Genomic DNA, 18,848 nt, shown 5'->3' with positions numbered 1-18,848 from the left:
ACTAGGATGACTTTGCCCCCTCTGGGACACTTGACAATGTGTGGAGGCTTTTTGGTTGTCAAAACTTGGGGAGAATGGAAGATATGTGCTATTGGTTGTCATCTAGTGGATAGAAGCCATGGATACTGCTAAACACCCCACAGTGCACAAAACAATACCCACAGCAAAGGTTGAGAAACCCTCCAGTAGCTATATGTGACTACTTTTAAAACTGTAGCCTGGCTGGTGTGGCTCAGGGGTTGAGGGTCAAACTATGAACCAAGAGGTCACTGGCACAGGCCCAGGTTGTGTGCTCTATCCTCAGTAGGGGGCATGCAGGAGGCAGCCAATTGGTGATTCTCTCTCATCATTTATGTTTCTACTAGAGGCCTGGTGCATGAAAATTCATGCACTGGAGGGGGGCGGTCCCCTCAGCCCAGCCTTCCCCCTCTCACAGTCCAGGAGCCCTCAGGGGTGGGAGGTGACCCAGCGATCAGGGGAAGGCAACGCCCCCATCACACCTCTGCTTCTGCCACTGCCAGTAGCGAAAGCCTTGGCCGGCCCTAGTTACCTGAGCCTTGGGCCGGCTCTGGGCAGCTGGGGGCTGAGGGGACTGGAGGACTCTGGAGGCAGGCGTGTGGCATGGCTGGACCCGCCTGGGGGCGGGGCAGGCCCAGCTGTGCCACACCTGCTACACTGGCGGGGCTGAGGGGAATGGGCGCTGCCATCTTGTGGCTGTGGGTGCCACCATCTTTGAGGGCATGGCAGTCAATTAGCTATTATATATATCATATTCCCTTCTTATTGGCTGTGGGCGCCACCATCTTTGTGAGGGCATGATGGCCAATTAGCATATTCCCTATTTATTAGATAGGATCTCTCTTCCTCTCCCTTCCTCTCTCTCTAAAATCAATAAAAACGTTTTTTAAAGTATAAATTGAGATTAGATAAAATTAAAATCTATTTCCTCAGTGTCATTAGCCATATTTTATATGTGTAATAACTACACATGTCTAGTGGCTATTATATTAGACAGCACTGATATATGTCATTGCAGAAACTTCTTTCGTTCCATTGTTGCAGAAGTTTTTTTGGAGAAATTTCTTTTGGACAGTGCTCTTCAGATGCTCAACAAATGGATTTTAGCTGCCTTTAAGTTTCTAATTTACATGAGACTTGTGATATAATTTAGTAATGAATGGCTGTAGTTTCAGACTTCTCTCTGAGAGATGAATTTGGAATTCCATTTCATCAATATGAATAAAGAAAATATTGTACCTACTTAAGGAAAATATTTACCTGGAAGATTACATATGGCCTAGATGATCTCTAAAGATATTTTCGATATAATTTTCTGTAATTCTAAATTCAATTTGCTACAGGAAAAAATAATACTTAGAATGTTGTTGTACAATGCCCAACTAGTTACCCAACAGATGGCGCTGCTGCCACATAGACACTTAAGCAAAAGGCTTGCTCCTCATAAATAACCCATTGTGAGATGGTTTACAACATAGGCTCTGGAAATTTCCATCCAGGAATGAAAACTTTGTAATAATAAATGCCATTGATACTGGGTTTCCTTCTTTTCCAATGTACCCCAAAATTCAAATGTGGCTTTATAGAACCTCACCTACCTGCTTCTTTTTTTTTCTTCTTGATCTGATCATGTTTAAATTTATAACTGCTCAGAATTTAGACAGCATCCTGCTACTTGCTAATTAGTTTAATTTCATTAATTCATTTACTCCGGAAATATTGAGTGAGTGCCTGTGTCTGTGATAAACATTATTCTAGACACCAGGGTGTACACAGTGAACAACACAGGCAAAGATACTGACTTTTTGGATCTTATACTCTAGTCTGGGGAGTCATTTGCTAAGGAAAAGGGGGCTGTAGACATTTTGCTATAGTATTCTTTTTGAAAACACTTTTTTAAAAAATAGCCTATTTTCCCATCTAAAATGTATTTTACAGACTCTTGCTTATGTTAATCTTCCCTTGGCTAAATCCTCTGAGTTTAACCCAGGACTGCACAGAATTACTACAACAGCATTTTTCTTCTTAAATCTTCCAGACAATTAACCAATTTGCAAATCCATATAATAGATGGTCATATCTGCAAATGGGGAAAGTATTACCAGCACTTCCCTTCTTACAGTTTAGGAAAATTTCAAATTACCTCACTTAGCAATGCTCAGAAAGAAGGTTCTATTAAAATAGAAAGTCTGTGTTTAGGAGTCTAGCTGTAGTTATATTTGTAAATGCATATACTTTTGAATGTTTTATCACAATCTGGCACAACTTCATAAATTCTATCATTGAAGCTGGTTCAGTGACTTTAATAGACCCCCCCACACCTTAATGAATGAAGAATGTAAATATTTAGCCTTGTGAAACCATCTTTTAAAAATAACTACTTTGTCTGTTTTTAGAGAAAAAACAACCCATATTTATTGTAGCTCACTCTCATATTGTCAGTTTACTATCATTTCCTTGGTTTTATCCAGTAGAAGGGCTGAGCTTTGGGTACACATTGATAGCACAATTTATTTTATAATGAAGGAAGAAAGCAAGAAGAGGCCAGGGAAGGACAATTGATTTATTCTGGGTTTATATTGGGGCTGACTGACATGGTCTGATACTCCATATACTAGGCTAGAGTGGTTAGTCATTAGGCAGACACTCGAGGCTCAGAAACAAGGGACCAAAATATTCTCAGCTCTCTATTCTGGGGCATGGAGTTGGGCATTTATTATATGATGAAAGCCCAGCATTTGGGAATTGAGTATAAGACCCAGTCAGCATCAAAAGCAACTAAACAACTCCCATTTTAGAAGGCTTGTTAACAGAAGGCCCCATGTATCAGTGATTTACAAGCCTCACCTGAAACCTTCACAACTCCGTCATCCCCATTTTACAGATGAAGATGAAGAAGGGCTAAGGAATTTGCAAAAGTCACACCGTAGGTGGTGAAGCCAGAGTTTAATGCAGGAGCAGGAGCTCTTAATCATTACACTCTCTGCCTTTTATTTTATTCAATAAACCTCAGAGCTCTCGTCCCTAGGTCCTAAAATCCTGCCTAATTTTCCCAGAAGGTCTTGGAGGTGGAGGTGGAGCCGAGTCTGTAGGTCATATATCTCAGCATGATGTCAGAAGGCTGTGCCAGCTTTAGGATGGACACCACTCAGCCCTTGCTCTAACCATTTGAATCAGCCTGGGAGGCCCCAAACTTGCTGCCTCTTGGACAGGTGGGTCAGCTTTGCCCTTTTCCAGTGAAGCTGGTGAGTACAGAACACCTTCCCAGGGGGACAAGCCCAGTGTGGCAAATGAGATTTCTTTTTTCTGCACTGTTGAGTATTTTGTAATGACATCATCAGTGACAAAATCTTTATCTGTAATGTGGCAGGATGGAGGGGAAGGTGCCTGGGCTTTGAACAAAATCATCTGACTGATGATTTGATAGCTGAGTACGTTGTTTTTTTTTTCTTTTCTTTTCTTTCTTGCTATATTAGTTTTCTATTGCTACACAACAGACTATCACAAGTTTAGTGGTTTAAAGCAACACAAAGTTATCTCATAGTTTCTGTAGGTCAGAAGTCCAGGCACAGCGTGACTGCATTCTCTGCTCACGGCTGAAATTAAGGTGTTGGCTAAAGTTACAGTCCTTATCTGGGGTGTAGGGGTCTTCCTTTAAGATAACTGGTTGTTGGCAGAATTCAGTTGCTTGCTGTTGCAGGACTCTGGTCCTTGTGTGCCTGCTAGCTGCCAGCTGAGGACTTCCCTCAACATCTAGAGACCACCCACATGTTCCTTGCCATGTGGCTCCCTCCATAGGATGTTCATAGCATGGCTTTCTTCCAGGCCAGGCGGATTGCATCTCTCTGAGTGCCTATGCTGTGGCCAGCTGGAGGAAACTGATTAGGTCAGACCTACCTGGATAATCTCCTGATTTGAGACCTTAATTACATCTGTTAAAGATCTTCAAGTGAACACCTACTAGTAGATTAGTGTTTAATTAAATAACTGGCAGAAGGAGTGTGTATAGCGGGCACCCAGAATCTTGAGGACAATCTTACAGTTCTGCCTACCATATCTGCTAATGGCTAACAACCATCAATTTTGTGTTGGTTTTACTTACTCTTACAGCTACAGGAGGTCTGTCTTGTCAGATGGCCTAGCAGCCCCCGAATGCCAGAGGCACCCACCATCACAGGCAGATAAGGGGGCTTTCTGTTAGATGTAACCTGGAGGCTTGTTCTATTGAGTCAAGAACAGGCACTTCTAGGACTTCCTGTGTCTTGCTCCAGCCCCCCCCCCCCCGCCCCCATTCAGGGTGTTTGGGCTGGGACTGAGGCAGTCACACTCAGGTTTGGCTTCCACTTTAGGCTCATTTTGATGAGGAATATGGCAAAAATCCTTAGCACAATCCCCTTAGCACAAAAAAGAGTTCAACCTTCATGTTGTATCCTCCATGATGTGATGTAGGAGAACATCCTACTGCCTAACACACCCTCCAAGACCTTTAGATTCCTTCAAGTGTATCAATTCTCACTGATTTGACAAGATTGATTTTCTACCCTTTACTTTGTAAAATCCATTGTAAGGCCAAGGCAAGTAAAATTGATTTCTGCTCACTTTCTTCCCCACTCAGGGCCTCTTTGCTCACTCCTGGTGATAGATTTTTCAACTTTCTAAGCCTTTTTGAAAATCTTGGCTTTTTTGGAGTACACTGAAATCGGGAGGTTCCACAAGTCTGTGTGGAAATTTTAATGTGATGTTTTAGATGTTTAAGCTCCATTGGCTTAGAAGATACTCTGTGGAAACCTAAATATTTATATCATAAGTGTTGGGCCATGACCATGAAACCTGGGGATGGTATCACCTGTTTTTTGTCCAATTCACATCCCATACATGTTACTTAAATATTTAAAAATGCACTTTAGAAAGCCACCAGTGAAAATTGTACAATATTAAATGTAATGGGTATGCACTTTACTCTTCAACATAGAACATAAGGAATGTTCCATTTATTTTAATTCTCTAAACTAAAATTAAGTGGTCCCAAATCACCATCAGCCTGGCTATAAATTCAGTCTTAGTCACAATATAGACCTATTTGAAGGGTTAAAGAGAGATTTCAAGAGTCTTATGTTGCCTGGAACATGCAGGGAGGACCTGCTGGTCTTATGTCTAGGGAGGTACTGATGATGTTTGTTTCTCAGGTCCATGTGGTTCCTTGGAGACAGGAGGCAATGAGCCAACCACATAACTTAATGCTCAGAGTGGGACTGGGAACCCTAGTGCCTGAGACCCGGCCTCCCTAGAGAGACCTTGTAGCCATTGTCTCTTATTGGTGTACCACTTCCCCAAGCTGTTCTGTGGGAAAAGAACATGAGCTTGTGGCATCCACCCAAAAATCACAGTCCCCTTACAGTCCTGGGGAATTTATCTCTCCTCATGTTATCAAATTCTACTCTACGTCTCCAAGTTTTCTTTCCCTTTCAGAACTCTGGGAAAACTTAGCATGATCCCCTTAGTGAGTTTCAGAAACACAAATGAAGAAAATGGGCACTTAACACAGAAGGTGTCTACTTCCAGGAAACCCCAGCTTTCAACCTTGTATCATAAATGTTTGTGAGCTCAGGGAAGTACAGGCTTGGGTATATTCTATTTTCCCAAAGAAACAAAGAATGAGTAGGAGGAGGTAACTTTGGAGGTGAGAGGATAGAAAAGATGTAAAATGGTTGTCTCTGAGAGCAGAAAAGTTAACTCTATTAGAGAATCATGGTAGGATTATTAGGTATGTGGAATACCTATTTGAGAGCCATGGCCATGACTGTATTTTTCTTCCAGTCATACTCAGTGCTCAGGTGCAGCTGTGCCAAGGGTGCAGAACTGGGAGAGAATGACAAAGGAGTTAAGGGGAGTATACAACTGTATGATTGCTGTGTAAACAGAGCAATGAGCTATGGGAAGATATGGGAGGGCAGGCACAGTGAAAAAGTGGTAGGGCCAGTGGATTGGAAGTCCTCGTTACCTCAATGAATCAAAGAGCTGTTGGGATCTAGAATAAGTGGTTTAGAGCAAGAGGGATTGATTGTTAGTGAGAGGCTTGAAATCAAGATTTTGGAGGTAGGTTGGTTATTGGAAATGACAGACTAGCAGAACATGGGAAGATTAAAGATCATTGGAAGTGAAGGCTGCATGGCACAGAGAAGAGAGGATGTAGGGTTAATTATCTTCTCTAAGAGCACAATAGTTGCCAATAATAATGGCAAACAAAAGATTAAGAGGAAGACAGGTAGCCAGGTCTACGCACCAGATATTTGTTGATGACCATAATGAGGGGTGGTAGGTTGTATTTTCTGATAGTGTACATTTAAAGGGAGATAAGGACCCTAGCCTGTTTTGCTCAGTGGTTAGAGCATCAATCCACAGACTGAAGGGTCTTAGGTTCGATTCCTGTCAAGGGGATATACTGGTACCTGGCTTGCAGGCTCAATCCCTGTTGCCAGTTGGGGCGCGTCCAGGAGGCAATCAATTGATGTGTCTCTCTCACATTGATGTTTCTCTCTGTCTCTCGCCCTTGCTTCCACTCTGTCTAAAAATCAATGGGAAAAATATCCTTGGGTGAGGATTGATTAAATAAATAAATAAATAAATAAATAAATAGAGATAGAGATTTGAAGGAGGAGGAAGAGAAATTATCTGTAACAGAGTTTGGCAAAAATGATTAGCAGACATAATCCATCTTGCCTCATGTTTTTGTAAATAAAGTTTTATTGGAACACAGCTATACTCATTCATTTACATATCTATACCTGCTTTGGCACTACATCAGAGTTGAGTAGTTGTGACAGAAACCATAAGCCTGTAAATCCTAAATTATTTATTACTTGGTCATTTACAGGAAAAAGTTTGCTGACTCTTGATCTAGAATTAGCAACGAAGAACATTAACCTCCCAGTAAGAAATAAGCACAATTAATTTCACAATAACTTATCTTGCCACACCAATGTGAAATCCTTCTGTTTCTTTCAGTCTGGGTCTGATCTAGGTCACCACATCAACCACTTTGACTCAATTGATTTTTTTCTCATAGTTAATCAACCCATTGTATGACTGAAATGTCAGAATGGCTGGCTGCTTTAGCATTGTGCGTGGATATATTTTTCCATGTAAGCCAGAACCAGTATACACGATTTGTAATGTACGAAATTTATAGAGGTGAATTTCATCATATGCAAATCCAGATTACCATTTATTCCAAAATAAACTGCAGACTATGGCACTACTTTATGGCTTGTTAGGGTGAGTAAAGAGCTAATGGATTTGTCTTCCACAACCAATTTCCTGTTCTAGCTTACCTTGTCCCTTGCTATTAGTCTTAAGTTTGGGAAACTGTCCTGCATAGTTTTTCCCAGTATAATGAGACAGGCATGGACAGCATTCCCAGAGTAATCAATCTGAGGCTTGCCAGTGGTCACTCATATTCCTTTTCTGGAAAATTTGAATCAAGCACTAAAAAGACTCAGAGAATAGTCAACAGAGTCAAGTCAATGGTGGGACATCAGAATAAGTACTCATGTATGCTTATTGTTACACTTCTTGAAATGATTTTTTTTTCATTCCTGGAGCCTGGACTCTATATAGATTCCTATTCCATTAGATTTTTATCATTTTACTTAAACTAGCTTGAGTAGATCCTATTCCTTAGAACCATGGTCGGCAAACTGCGGCTCGCGAGCCACATGCGGCTCTTTGGCCCCTTGAGTGTGGCTCTTCCACAAAATACCACGGCCTGGGCGAGTCTATTTTGAAGAAGTGGCGTTAGAAGAAGTTGAAGTTTTAAAAATGTGGCTCTCAAAAGAAATTTCAATCGTTGTCCTGTTGATATTTGGCTCTGCTGACTAATGAGTTTGCCGACCACTGCCTTAGAACGAAATGATCACTAAAACGGTCTGAGTGCCAGGTTCTTGGTCATAAGTGGGTTTATTGTCTTGTCTCTTCTAGGATTTCAAGTAAGATGTGTTCCCTAGGCCAATAGTCCATAATTCCCTTTGTCATAAAGAAAAGAATATGGAGGGAGTAGCACAAATGCAAATCAGACTTTACTCTTGGGAAGGCCACTGACAGCGCACACCCAACTGAAGCAATCAGTAGGCCCACTTTCTGAACAGATGTACTTTTCTCATCTTAATGGAGGATTGACACTCGAACAGCAAGAGCCACTGGGATTACTTGCCACCCGAAGGTAGCCTAAGGATTCTCTCAGACAAAGCTAAGCGTGAGCATTTGAGGTGAAAATGGTTTCTTTGGAAGATTTTTATTAACTAGAGCATTTAGTTGGCTGTTTTCCTTCCTTGCATTTTCCAGAACTGACATTCACTGTGGTGTTTGTAGAAATGTATTTAAAATGTGGTTGTATCAATTATGCCCTGGACCTGTCACACTGCAGTGACGGGGAATAAAAACTTAAAAAAATATTCCTGCACAGCCCCTAGCTACCAACAGTTACTGATGGAAATGGACCCTAGTGTGCCTTTTGGCTCATTAAGTTCTTCTGACCCAGTCATTTCCTATGTTAGCTGGATTTAGTGAAAATGCACTCTGCTGTTTGGGAATTTAGCAGCCAAAGTTCTAGAGGAAAAACCAAACACATGTATTAGTACCAGCTACAGCAAAAACACTATACCAGAGATTTTGAAAGATTTTGACCAGTGAGAATCCTGATGTCTCGGGTTCCATTGCTCTAAGTCAGTGGTCGGCAAACCGCGGCTTGCGAGCCACATGCGGCTCTTTGGCCCCTTGAGTGTGGCTCTTCCACAAAATACCACGTGCGGGCGCACACGCACAGTGCGATTGAAACTTCGTGGCCCATGCGCAGAAGTCGGTTTTCAGCCTGGGCGAGTCTATTTTGAAGAAGTGGTGTTAGAACACTCAAGGGGCCAAAGAGCCGCATGTGGCTCGCGAGCCGCGGTTTGCCGACCACTGCTCTAAGTGCAGTATTTTTCCCATGTGAGGTCAATGATGACTCCTTTCCCTTTGCCTAATGAATAAGCAGTTGTCTGTCTTTAGTTCAATAAACTGGATTGAAAGCAGCTGTTCTGCTATGGATCCCCACCAGTGGTGGGGATGCCAAATTGGTTGTTAAATGAGGCTGGCAGATAGTTTTCCTTGGGCTGTGAATTTTTGTGTCTCGTGATTTCCACTCTAGGTCAGTACTGGAGACAGCTACTTGAGGAGGGAGAAAAACTTCAGTCTGATGTGAGACTTCCAATTGTACTGTGCTGTAAGTAGTCATGAAAACAAATGCCTTATTCTGTGAACTTTCATCTTGTCATAGGGGGCAAAGGTTCCTCTTTATGTGAAGAGTCATGGACTGATTAGCTCCTCTTTATGTGAAGAGTCATGGACTGATTAGCTTCTCTGAATGAGTTTGTTAGTCATGAAAAGAATGACTCAGAAATTAGTGAGGAGGCTTGTTCCCCCCCCTCCCCACCATGTGGAATAACAGGAGAATATTTTATATTTGGCTATTCTCAATGTAGATGACCCACTTCATCAAACAATTTACCTGACCAGTGGAGGCAACATAATGACATTTTAGTTTAGTCTGATTTGGCATGGACAATAATAGCTTTTGAGTAGGGGTATGCTGCTTAATGTTTAACATCCAGGTCTCCAGAAAAAGTATAAACATCTGATTTATCGTGTTTACTAACTTCTGTGGTGTAAGTACACACACTATGGCCAATTTTAGGTCACCAATGTGATGCCATTGAATGCAGAATTGAAAACAAATGTGCACAATTAGCTTTTAGGAGCCAGTACCAACTGCTCAAGCCACCACTGCCTTCTAGGAATGCTTAGACCCGTGGTCGGCAAACCGCGGCTCGCATGCCACATGCGGCTCTTTGGCCCCTTGAGTGTGGCTCTTCCACAAAATACCACGGCCTAGGCGAGTCTATTTTGAAGAAGTGGCGTTAGAAGAAGTTTAAGTTTAAAAAATTTGGCTCTCAAAAGAAATTTCAATCGTTGTACTATTGATATTTGGCTCTGTTGACTAATGAGTTTGCCGACCACTGGCTTAGACCATATAAAACAAGGTTGGCTCCTGTCAACTGCTTCAGAAGAATATCCACTGGAGAGGAAAGTTAAAGAATACATTTTGATGATGTCACTTTTACCTTTGATGATGTCACCTTCATGGCTTAAACACAAGCTGAGGAGAAGCTGTCTAATTTTTTAAAAACTGTTTATATTGATTTTTAGAGAGAGGAAGGGAAAGGAAGAGAGATAGAAACATCAATGATAAGAATCATTGATTGGCTGCCTCCTGCACGCCCTCTACTGGGGATTGAGCCTGCAACTCGGACATGTGCTCTGACAGGGAATTGAACTGTGACCTCCTGGTTCATGGGTCGATGTTCCACCACTCAGCCACACAGGCCTGGCAGAAGCTGTCTAATTTGATGGGATTTATTTGGCCACTCCAGATTATTTGTATGTGACCTCTGACTACTTCAGTTTTTTACTGTGGCAGGACTGAATTGTAGAAAGAACGTAGTTTTGGAGTGTGGGTGGAGCCCATTGGGGAATGAAAGACAGAAACAAGATGTCAGCAAACTCACCAAGCCTGGAGCAAACTGCACAGAAAGGATTACATCACTTTAACACTTAAAAATGTAATGTATAGCATAGTGTCCATAGTTAACAACGCTGTGTTGTACAAGGGTGGGCAAAAGTAGGTTTACAGTTGTGACTACGTGAAACAGTGTATTCTTGTATTATTATTTATTATTTTCTTATTTATTATTACTAACCTACTTTTGCCCACTCCTGTATATTTGAAAGTTGCTAAGAGAGGAGATTTCAAAAGTTCTCATAACAAGAAAAAATTATTACTATGTGAGGTGATGTATGTTAACCAGAGTGTGGTGATAATTTTGCAATACACACATATATCAAGTCATTATGTTGTACACCTGAAACTAATGCAATGTTATATGCCAATTATATCTCAATACAACTAGGAAAAACAAACAAATTACTTGAGAGAAAAAATGAACATGATAAAAGAGGAGTTTTCTCTTATAATTGAAAAGAAATGAATATAATTTGCTCATTAAAACTACTAATCACTTTTGAATTCGCTGATTCTTTATAATGCAATTTAAAGAAGATATTTTCCGACTGTAAAATCACACACAGAAGTTCTGAAAATACTGATTTTCCAGATTCCACCTCAGACCTGATGATTTAGAATCCCAGTTGAGATGGAAGTGGAGAGGAAGGACAGACCCTGTATTTTACAAAATTCCTCTGATGATGCGGATGCAGGTGAAGATTTATAAATCACTGCTCCAGACCAAAAAGGACTTTGTTATTACTCAGCTAAGCAGTGCTCAAAATTAACCTGTGTTTTCTAGATTACCAGTCCATTTGGGAGTCCAGAGAGACTGAGGCATTTACAGATTAATGTTGCCAGTGATAAGCCAAACCTCTGTGTCAGTGGACCATAGTCTACTGCTTTAGAAGAATATTCACTGGAGAGGAGAGTTAAAGAATATGTCTTGATGATGTCACTTGCCAAAGTTTTAGATCCCTAAACTTCACTGCTAATGTCCCTGTCTGACAAGCCCCATGGTATTTGCCAGCCGCCAGCCATTTTGTTCTCCCATCCCTTGAACAAAGTCCCTGAAACACAAACACATCTGAAAGTATTAAGAGATGCCCCATCTGGGTGATTCTGATTGCTTTCAGAGGCTGGAATAGCTGTCAGAAAGAGAAGCTCTTAGCCCCTTGCTGCCCTTCATGGGCATCAGTTTTTGTCTTCGAGTCAATGTAGATTAGGTGCATCAATTCCTATTGCAGCCAACTGTCAGTTAATATCTCTGTCCCATATGATAACTGACTTGAGTATAATCAGCAGGTGAACATACTCTTTATCATTGTCTATCTTTCTAAGGTGCTGTGTATTGATTTTCAACCTCAGAGCTGTGGCCAAACAGCCTTGAACTCTAAGTGATTTTTCTACTCTGCGTCTTTCTTCAATTCATTCATTTATTCATCAAATAATAAATGCAGAATGTCTGCTATGGTCCAGAAATACTGCAGGGGAAATAAAGACCAGAAACCCTACCCTCCTGGACTCCCCCCTGTGGGAGGATGATAAAAATTAATAAACAAGGTAATAAATATGTTAATATGGGCAACAAAATAAATACTATAAATAGGTTGTCAGATGGTGCTAAGTGCCATAGAGACAAAAGGGGAGGGAGAATTGGGGTAATGATTGTGCACTAATAGTGGCACTTAAGTGGGGTTTGATTACTAAAGAAGACTCATAGGACTATAAATGACAGTGCTTACACATCTGAAGGTTATTACAGGAAAAGGATATAATAAAGAAAGAACATTGAAATGAGGATATGCATTATAGACAAAGACTGTCTCATACCAAGAGATCTGCAGAGGTTGGGATGTGGCTCTACTGTCTTGAGTCTGTAATGACTATGTTAGAATGCACTTTAGCTTTCTGATCAGGAGCGAAATATGTATATATAGTACCCCTGGGAAACAGGGAACTCAAAATGGGAGTCTTGGCTGGAGTTTATAATATTTTGCTGGTATGTATGCATATCCCTGCTAGGTAATCAGCCTTAATAACAGAGACCTCTGAGAGTCTCTTCCTGACCAAGTGAAGATCATCAATGTCACTGTTATCAATAAGCAATGCTGAAAAGCTAGTACAAACTCTTCAAAGCCATGGTTACACTGCAGCACTATTAATTAATAGGTTTCATGACTTGGTCAGAGGTCATTGCCACCAATGTATTTCTTATTTCAACAGTTTAGGCTAATTCTAGGCATGCTGTGATTGACTTTTAGCACAGATTCTAAATATCAAGTCAGAGAGGGCTTAATGAAAAGGTAACATTTAAGCCAAAATCTCAAAATGAAGGCAGCCTTTTTCCTCTTTAAAGCAGGGAGATCAGCAAATGTAAAGGCCCTGAAGCAGGATAATATTTGGGGGAAAGTAAGAGGTCTCTGGGGTCAAGGCTAAATGCATGGTGGGGAAACAGAGTACATGATCTCAAAGAGGTGAGCAGGTGCTGAGTAGAAATCTGAATCACGTTCTCTTTGAAATGTTCCTGGACTCTGCCTTGCTTTTCCTTTTGTGTTACAATGGAATATGTCAGTCTATTAGAACAAGGATTATTAACCTGGGAATCTATGGGTAGAATTCAAGAGACCTAGTAAATTTAAGTTTCAAAAAAATGTTTCTTTTCAGTAACCTCTATCTGAAATTGAGCATTTCTTTCAATTAGGAATGCAGGGAACCAGAGAAGTATTAGCAGTACTCATAACACTGCCATCCATAGATCTCACAGATGTTTTTATATCAGATCATAGTTGTTGCAAACATTCTGAAATATCTTTTATGCTCATCACTTCTTTGAAACCACTGTAGTTATTAAACTGCTGCTAGATTGCACACGACCATGATCTTCCTGTCTTCAGGTCAAATGATGAAGTTGAATATTTTCACAAACAGATTTGAACACAGAAAGCTCTAGAAAATTCTGATATCTTCAAGAGAAGATGATCTTTGCCTTGTAAAACAAACAAGGGAATTTCAATTTCATTGCAATAATGTATGTCTGTTGATTGGCTTTTCAGCATTGGTAACCAATGAAAAACAAACAAAAAATGATGTTGATTGAATTGTCAACATAATGTGCCTTCAATGTTCTTTTTGAAACTAAGCAACAACAGCTTTCAAACAAAATGGCTTTTAAAAAATCCTGTAACTTGCATAGATGTGTTATATTATTTTATTTGTTATTTGGAATGATTACAAAAAAGCACTTAAATGATTATGCCATTAATTCATTTAATTTATTTTTTAAGAGTCATTGAGGAATACTTTCTGTACAATTCAAAGAACTTTACCAACTGCAAAAAATACGAGTTCAGCAAGAACATTTCCCATTAGCTGTTCCAAACAGATATGCAAGGTCTCTGGAATAACAGCTGGTATCTTGAGAAATTGAATTTTCCAGTGCCAGGTGAGGTTGATGAGGTATTAGCTCCTGAATGGAATATATCATATAAGATTTGACAAGCTTGAATTAATACCTAATGTTCTCGAAAGGGGTGGGAAATGATTGCAGAGCAATCAGGGAGCGCTCCCAAAGAGACCACAGACAACGTGAAAGCAGATAAATATGAAAATGCACCCCATTAGCAGGTCACAAATGGACTGGCATCAGTTTATTGCTGAGGGCGAAATGAAAGCTTAAGGAAATGTGTGAACACAGCAGGGAACTGGCACTTCTGCCGATTTTTCTCTCAGGTAACCAGAGATTTGTTTATACAGCTTGGCTATTCAGAAATACTTTTGTCTGAAGGCTCTATTTAAATAATGTAAGAGGGCTTGCTCAACCATGCCCTCTATGCTGAGAAATATGTGCCTCTAGGTTATTTTTCAGTTATTGATCTGGGCTCTAACCACATCAGACAATCGTCTAAATTCCGTGATGACAACCAACATTTAATCCAGCAGCCCTCTCTCCACCCTGCACAATGCAGTGGAATCTTCAGGGGTCCTCTTGGGCTCACTGATTCCATGGGCCTGCAGGTATCCTCAACTGGGGTGATATATAACCCCTCTTCCAGGGCACATCTGGCAACATCTGGATATATTCTTGGTTGTTACAATAGGATGGTACTGGCATGTAGTGGGTAGAGACTACAGACGCTGTTAACATCCTACAATGTTCAGGACAGCCCCCACAACAAAAACCCTGGCTCAGAATGTGAGTAGTGTCAAGGGTGAAAGACTCTGGTGTAGAGGATGATGCACATAACTACCTTTTAGGGTAAGGCTTGCAGAGAGAAGGGTCTCAAAGGAGGAACAAAATGGCCTGGTAGAAAAGGGAAGCAAAGGTATATATCATTTCGTCTATTCTGACATATTTTCCCAACATGATTCTACTGTTGACTTCAGGTTGTTTCATGGCAATTACTCATTTCTGTCCTGCTTTCATCTTTCCTGTGGATAAAAAGGGGCAGCCATGTTAGGGAAGGTTAAAGCAAGGCTCTGGCACCATCTAGAAAAGCACCCACACTTGGGGTTCATTTGTTCAATTAATCTTATACTAAAATTGATAAATCATAATATTGATCTATTATATATCAATCATAATACACTGTGCATATGTCATCCTCCTTCCAATTAATATTATATTTAGCTCCTATCCAAATAAAGAACTTGAATGCAGTCATAAATCACATGGTAGAGCTACTAGGTGATAAAAGGATTTTCAAAGAATATTCTAGTGCTGACTTAAGTCAGAGTTAGAGGTGTTCTGACTTGCCCCATAGCAAGGAAAGGACATGATGGGACAATGACAATGGATAGGAGAGAAGTAAGAAAGTACATTCTCACAGAGTTTATAGACAGGAATAGGACTCAGACCAGACCTATGGCAGATTAAGAAGTAGGGCAAACTTTGAGTGACTGTTCTTAATTGCCTCTTGTTCCTCTTCCCACCATAGAATCCATGACTCATTTATATAACCATCTTGTGGTCTACTGGCTGCTAACTATTCCTACTCTGATGTTTGCTATTAAAAGCCTAATGTTTCTTCTAGGAAAGTATTTTAAGATTATGAAAAACAAAAAAAGTCCTCAAAATACAAAAGAATAGCTTCTAGTCAGGCTTATGTAGGTTGGAAAAACAAATACTGGGGCTAAACGGTGAATTCAGAGACTCCCTTCCTAGGGTGTCTGTTATCTCTATTCTCTTAAACAGCATGGCGTATTCTTGCACACCACATTCCTTATGATCCATAAAGCCTTAGGTGGTCTTATCCAGCTCCGTGACTATAAATGCCACCTGTGTACCAACAACTCCCAAACGCAAGAACTGAGAAGTGACCATTTGATTTGCCAATCACTAATATAATAGTCAAACTGTAACTCAGCTTTATTGAGTTTGAAATTTGATCATGGTGAGTTGAAAAATGGCAGTCGGCTGAAATCAAATGATAGGCGAGGAAGTGGATTTGGAGGTGGCTGCTTTTTCTTCTTCTCCATCCAACTCTCCCCACTCACTCATATATGCCTGGCAATGGCCACATGCTTTTGCGTATATCTTCTCATTACCTGTACTGAGTGACCTCTTGGCTCTACAGTTTTGGAAATGGAAAGTTTTACTGAGCATATTCACATATGATGCCAAATGCCCTCTGTGGATACTGAGTAGTATCCCAGCCCTTCTGAGCTCTGCCCTGTGCTACAGGGGTTGAAAGACTAAAAACTTCCAGAGTCCTTACCATCAGGGTTCCAGTTTCATTTTGTTAATGAGGGCAACATTTGGAAAACCATTATCTTCCAGTGGCGGCTGGAGGAAAGCGATAGGAGTGGTAGATGTACCCTTGATAATTGGTCACTCTAGCACTGCAGGCATCGGAGGTCGCTGGTTGCAGTTCCTGTGACTTCTGTTCTCTGATCAGTTTCCCTGCCTTTCATTCCTCAACCCTTCCAGGAGTTATGTAGGCCTCTAATCCCCTATGACAAACCCCTTCATGTTTAAAATACCTAGAGTGGTTTATGTTTTTGTGGCCAAACCCTGACTGACACACATACATTATCTAATTATTGAGAGAAAATGTCTAAGAATTTAATTTGCCTATGTTGATGGTGAATGGGTGAGGGGAAGATAACAAGATCCTGCTCAGTTAACAAAGAAAAGGTATTTTGAGAGATGTTAGAACAATAAAGCAAGTGCATTACAATTAGAAGTCAAGGTGAAAATCATTTCAAGAAAAAGGGGATGCTTGGTGATGAATATTCAAAATTGTCTTGTCTCCCAAAAGATGCCAGCCTGTATAAAACTGATGGATATAAAACAGTACAGGTCTTAAAGTTGAGAAATTGAAACTCTCTATAAGTCTGTGCAAGTGAAAGAAGAAGGAAAGATGAGCCAACTGTGGAAACCTCATTAACATGCACACCTTGGCCATGTTTTCTGACTTCTCACGGGTGTTGATGCAGTGATAGTGGGAATTGTGTATACTGTGTGGTGCTGTGAGGTGGAAAGTACAATTTACCACAAAAATTAAATATTCTCGGTGATACTGCAGTACATAAATCTGCCATCTAAGTCTTCCTTGACAGATCAGGAAAGTGGAATTTAAAAAAATAGTTTTTTGGGTTTTAAAATCTTGTTTTAGTTCCTTGGCATGCTGGAGAATAGGATGAAGGCTTCCTTTCCCCTGTCGTTAGAGTAAATAGTGCCCTAGTCATATGGGTCCAAATGCCCAAGTCATATAAAAAATGAACACAAGTTAAATAGTTTCCAGGTAGCCAATTCACACGATTATAGAAGCTGTCAGCAAGCTCGAGACCCAGAAGAGCTGATAATGGAGTTCCAGTCTGAGTCTGAAAGTTTGAGAACCAAGAGAACTGATGCTATAGTTCCAGTCCAAAGACTTGCAGGCTTAAGACCCAGATATAGCCAATGTTTCAGTTCAAGTCTAAAGGCAAGGAGGAAAAAACTGATGTTCCAGCTCAAAGGTAGTGAGACAAAAGTTCCATCTTAGTTGCAAGACAATCAGCATTTTTGTTCTATTCAGATCTTCAACTGATAGGGTGAGGCCCATGTACATTAGGGAAGGCAACCTGCTTTACTCAATCTAGCCATTCAAATTGTAATCTCATCAAGAAACACCTTCACAGACATATCCAAAATAATGTTTAATCAAATGCTTGGGCATCCTACCTGTGGACACTTAAGTTGATACCTAAAATTAATCATCACAGAGTTGTGAAAGGGAACACATGATCTTTGGCTAAGAACACCCAGAGCATCTATAATAATAAAAGCATAATATGCTAATTAGACTGGATGTCCTTCCTGACGACCTTCCAGATGAAGCTGGGGCTGCAGCTCCGGGATTGAGACAGCTGGGGAGGCATTGAGGCAGCCGCTGAAGGTGCAAAGGCCTACTCTTGCATGAATTTTGTGCATCAGGCCTCTAGTATGTATATCTTCATTTGACAATCATTTACAAGGCCAAACTCAGGAAGAGCTCCTGTTTTAGTTGCTAGAGATACAAAGACAGTAACCCTTTTTGTAAGGCTCCTCTAGTCCAGTAAAAGAAGCAGACAAGATTAGGAAAACTGCATTGCAATGTGAGAGAGGTACTAGTATGTCTGGATGCAGAGGGAGCTGGATATAGGCTCTTAGAAGAGATGACACATTTAGCTATAAAAATATGATAAACAGTTATGTGAAATGATAGAGGTAAGAAAGAGAACAGCACATTCAGAAAATTCCGAGTAGTTACCATGAGAATGAAATAAAATAATACATCTAAGCACCAATGAAATAATGGCTCTAAGCACCAATATTTGGTAGTTAGTAAATGTTAGCCTTTGTCTGTCTTCCCCCTTTGTATTGTAGTTTCTGTATATTCTTTGGGGAAACCAGGAGGTTTTTAAATGTCAGACACCATTTGGGTAACAGAGAAGTACTTCCATGTAATTCACTACACTTAAAGAAATCACTGCTGTCTTGTAGAAACTGCACCTTAACAGATGTTTCTGAGTGAATTTATTCATCATATCAAGCATAGCTTTGCAATGTGGGATGCTTTTCAAAAGCCCCTTTTGGGTGAACAGATTGTGTTACTGCTGAGGGAATTCACAGGAATGAGGCAATCACTGTAATTCAAACAATTTCTCCTCATTTAAGAGCACCAACTGTTTATATTAGCACTGACATGATGCATTTATGAAGGATCTTAGCACAGTTGTGTGAAATTTTTGCCTGTCAAATGGTCATCAGAAC

This window comes from Cnephaeus nilssonii (genome assembly GCF_951640355.1).
Source record: "Cnephaeus nilssonii genome assembly, chromosome: X".
Classification (NCBI taxonomy): domain Eukaryota; kingdom Metazoa; phylum Chordata; class Mammalia; order Chiroptera; family Vespertilionidae; genus Cnephaeus; species Cnephaeus nilssonii.
The sequence above is the reverse complement of the archived record's forward strand: the minus strand, read 5'-3'. Positions refer to the sequence as shown.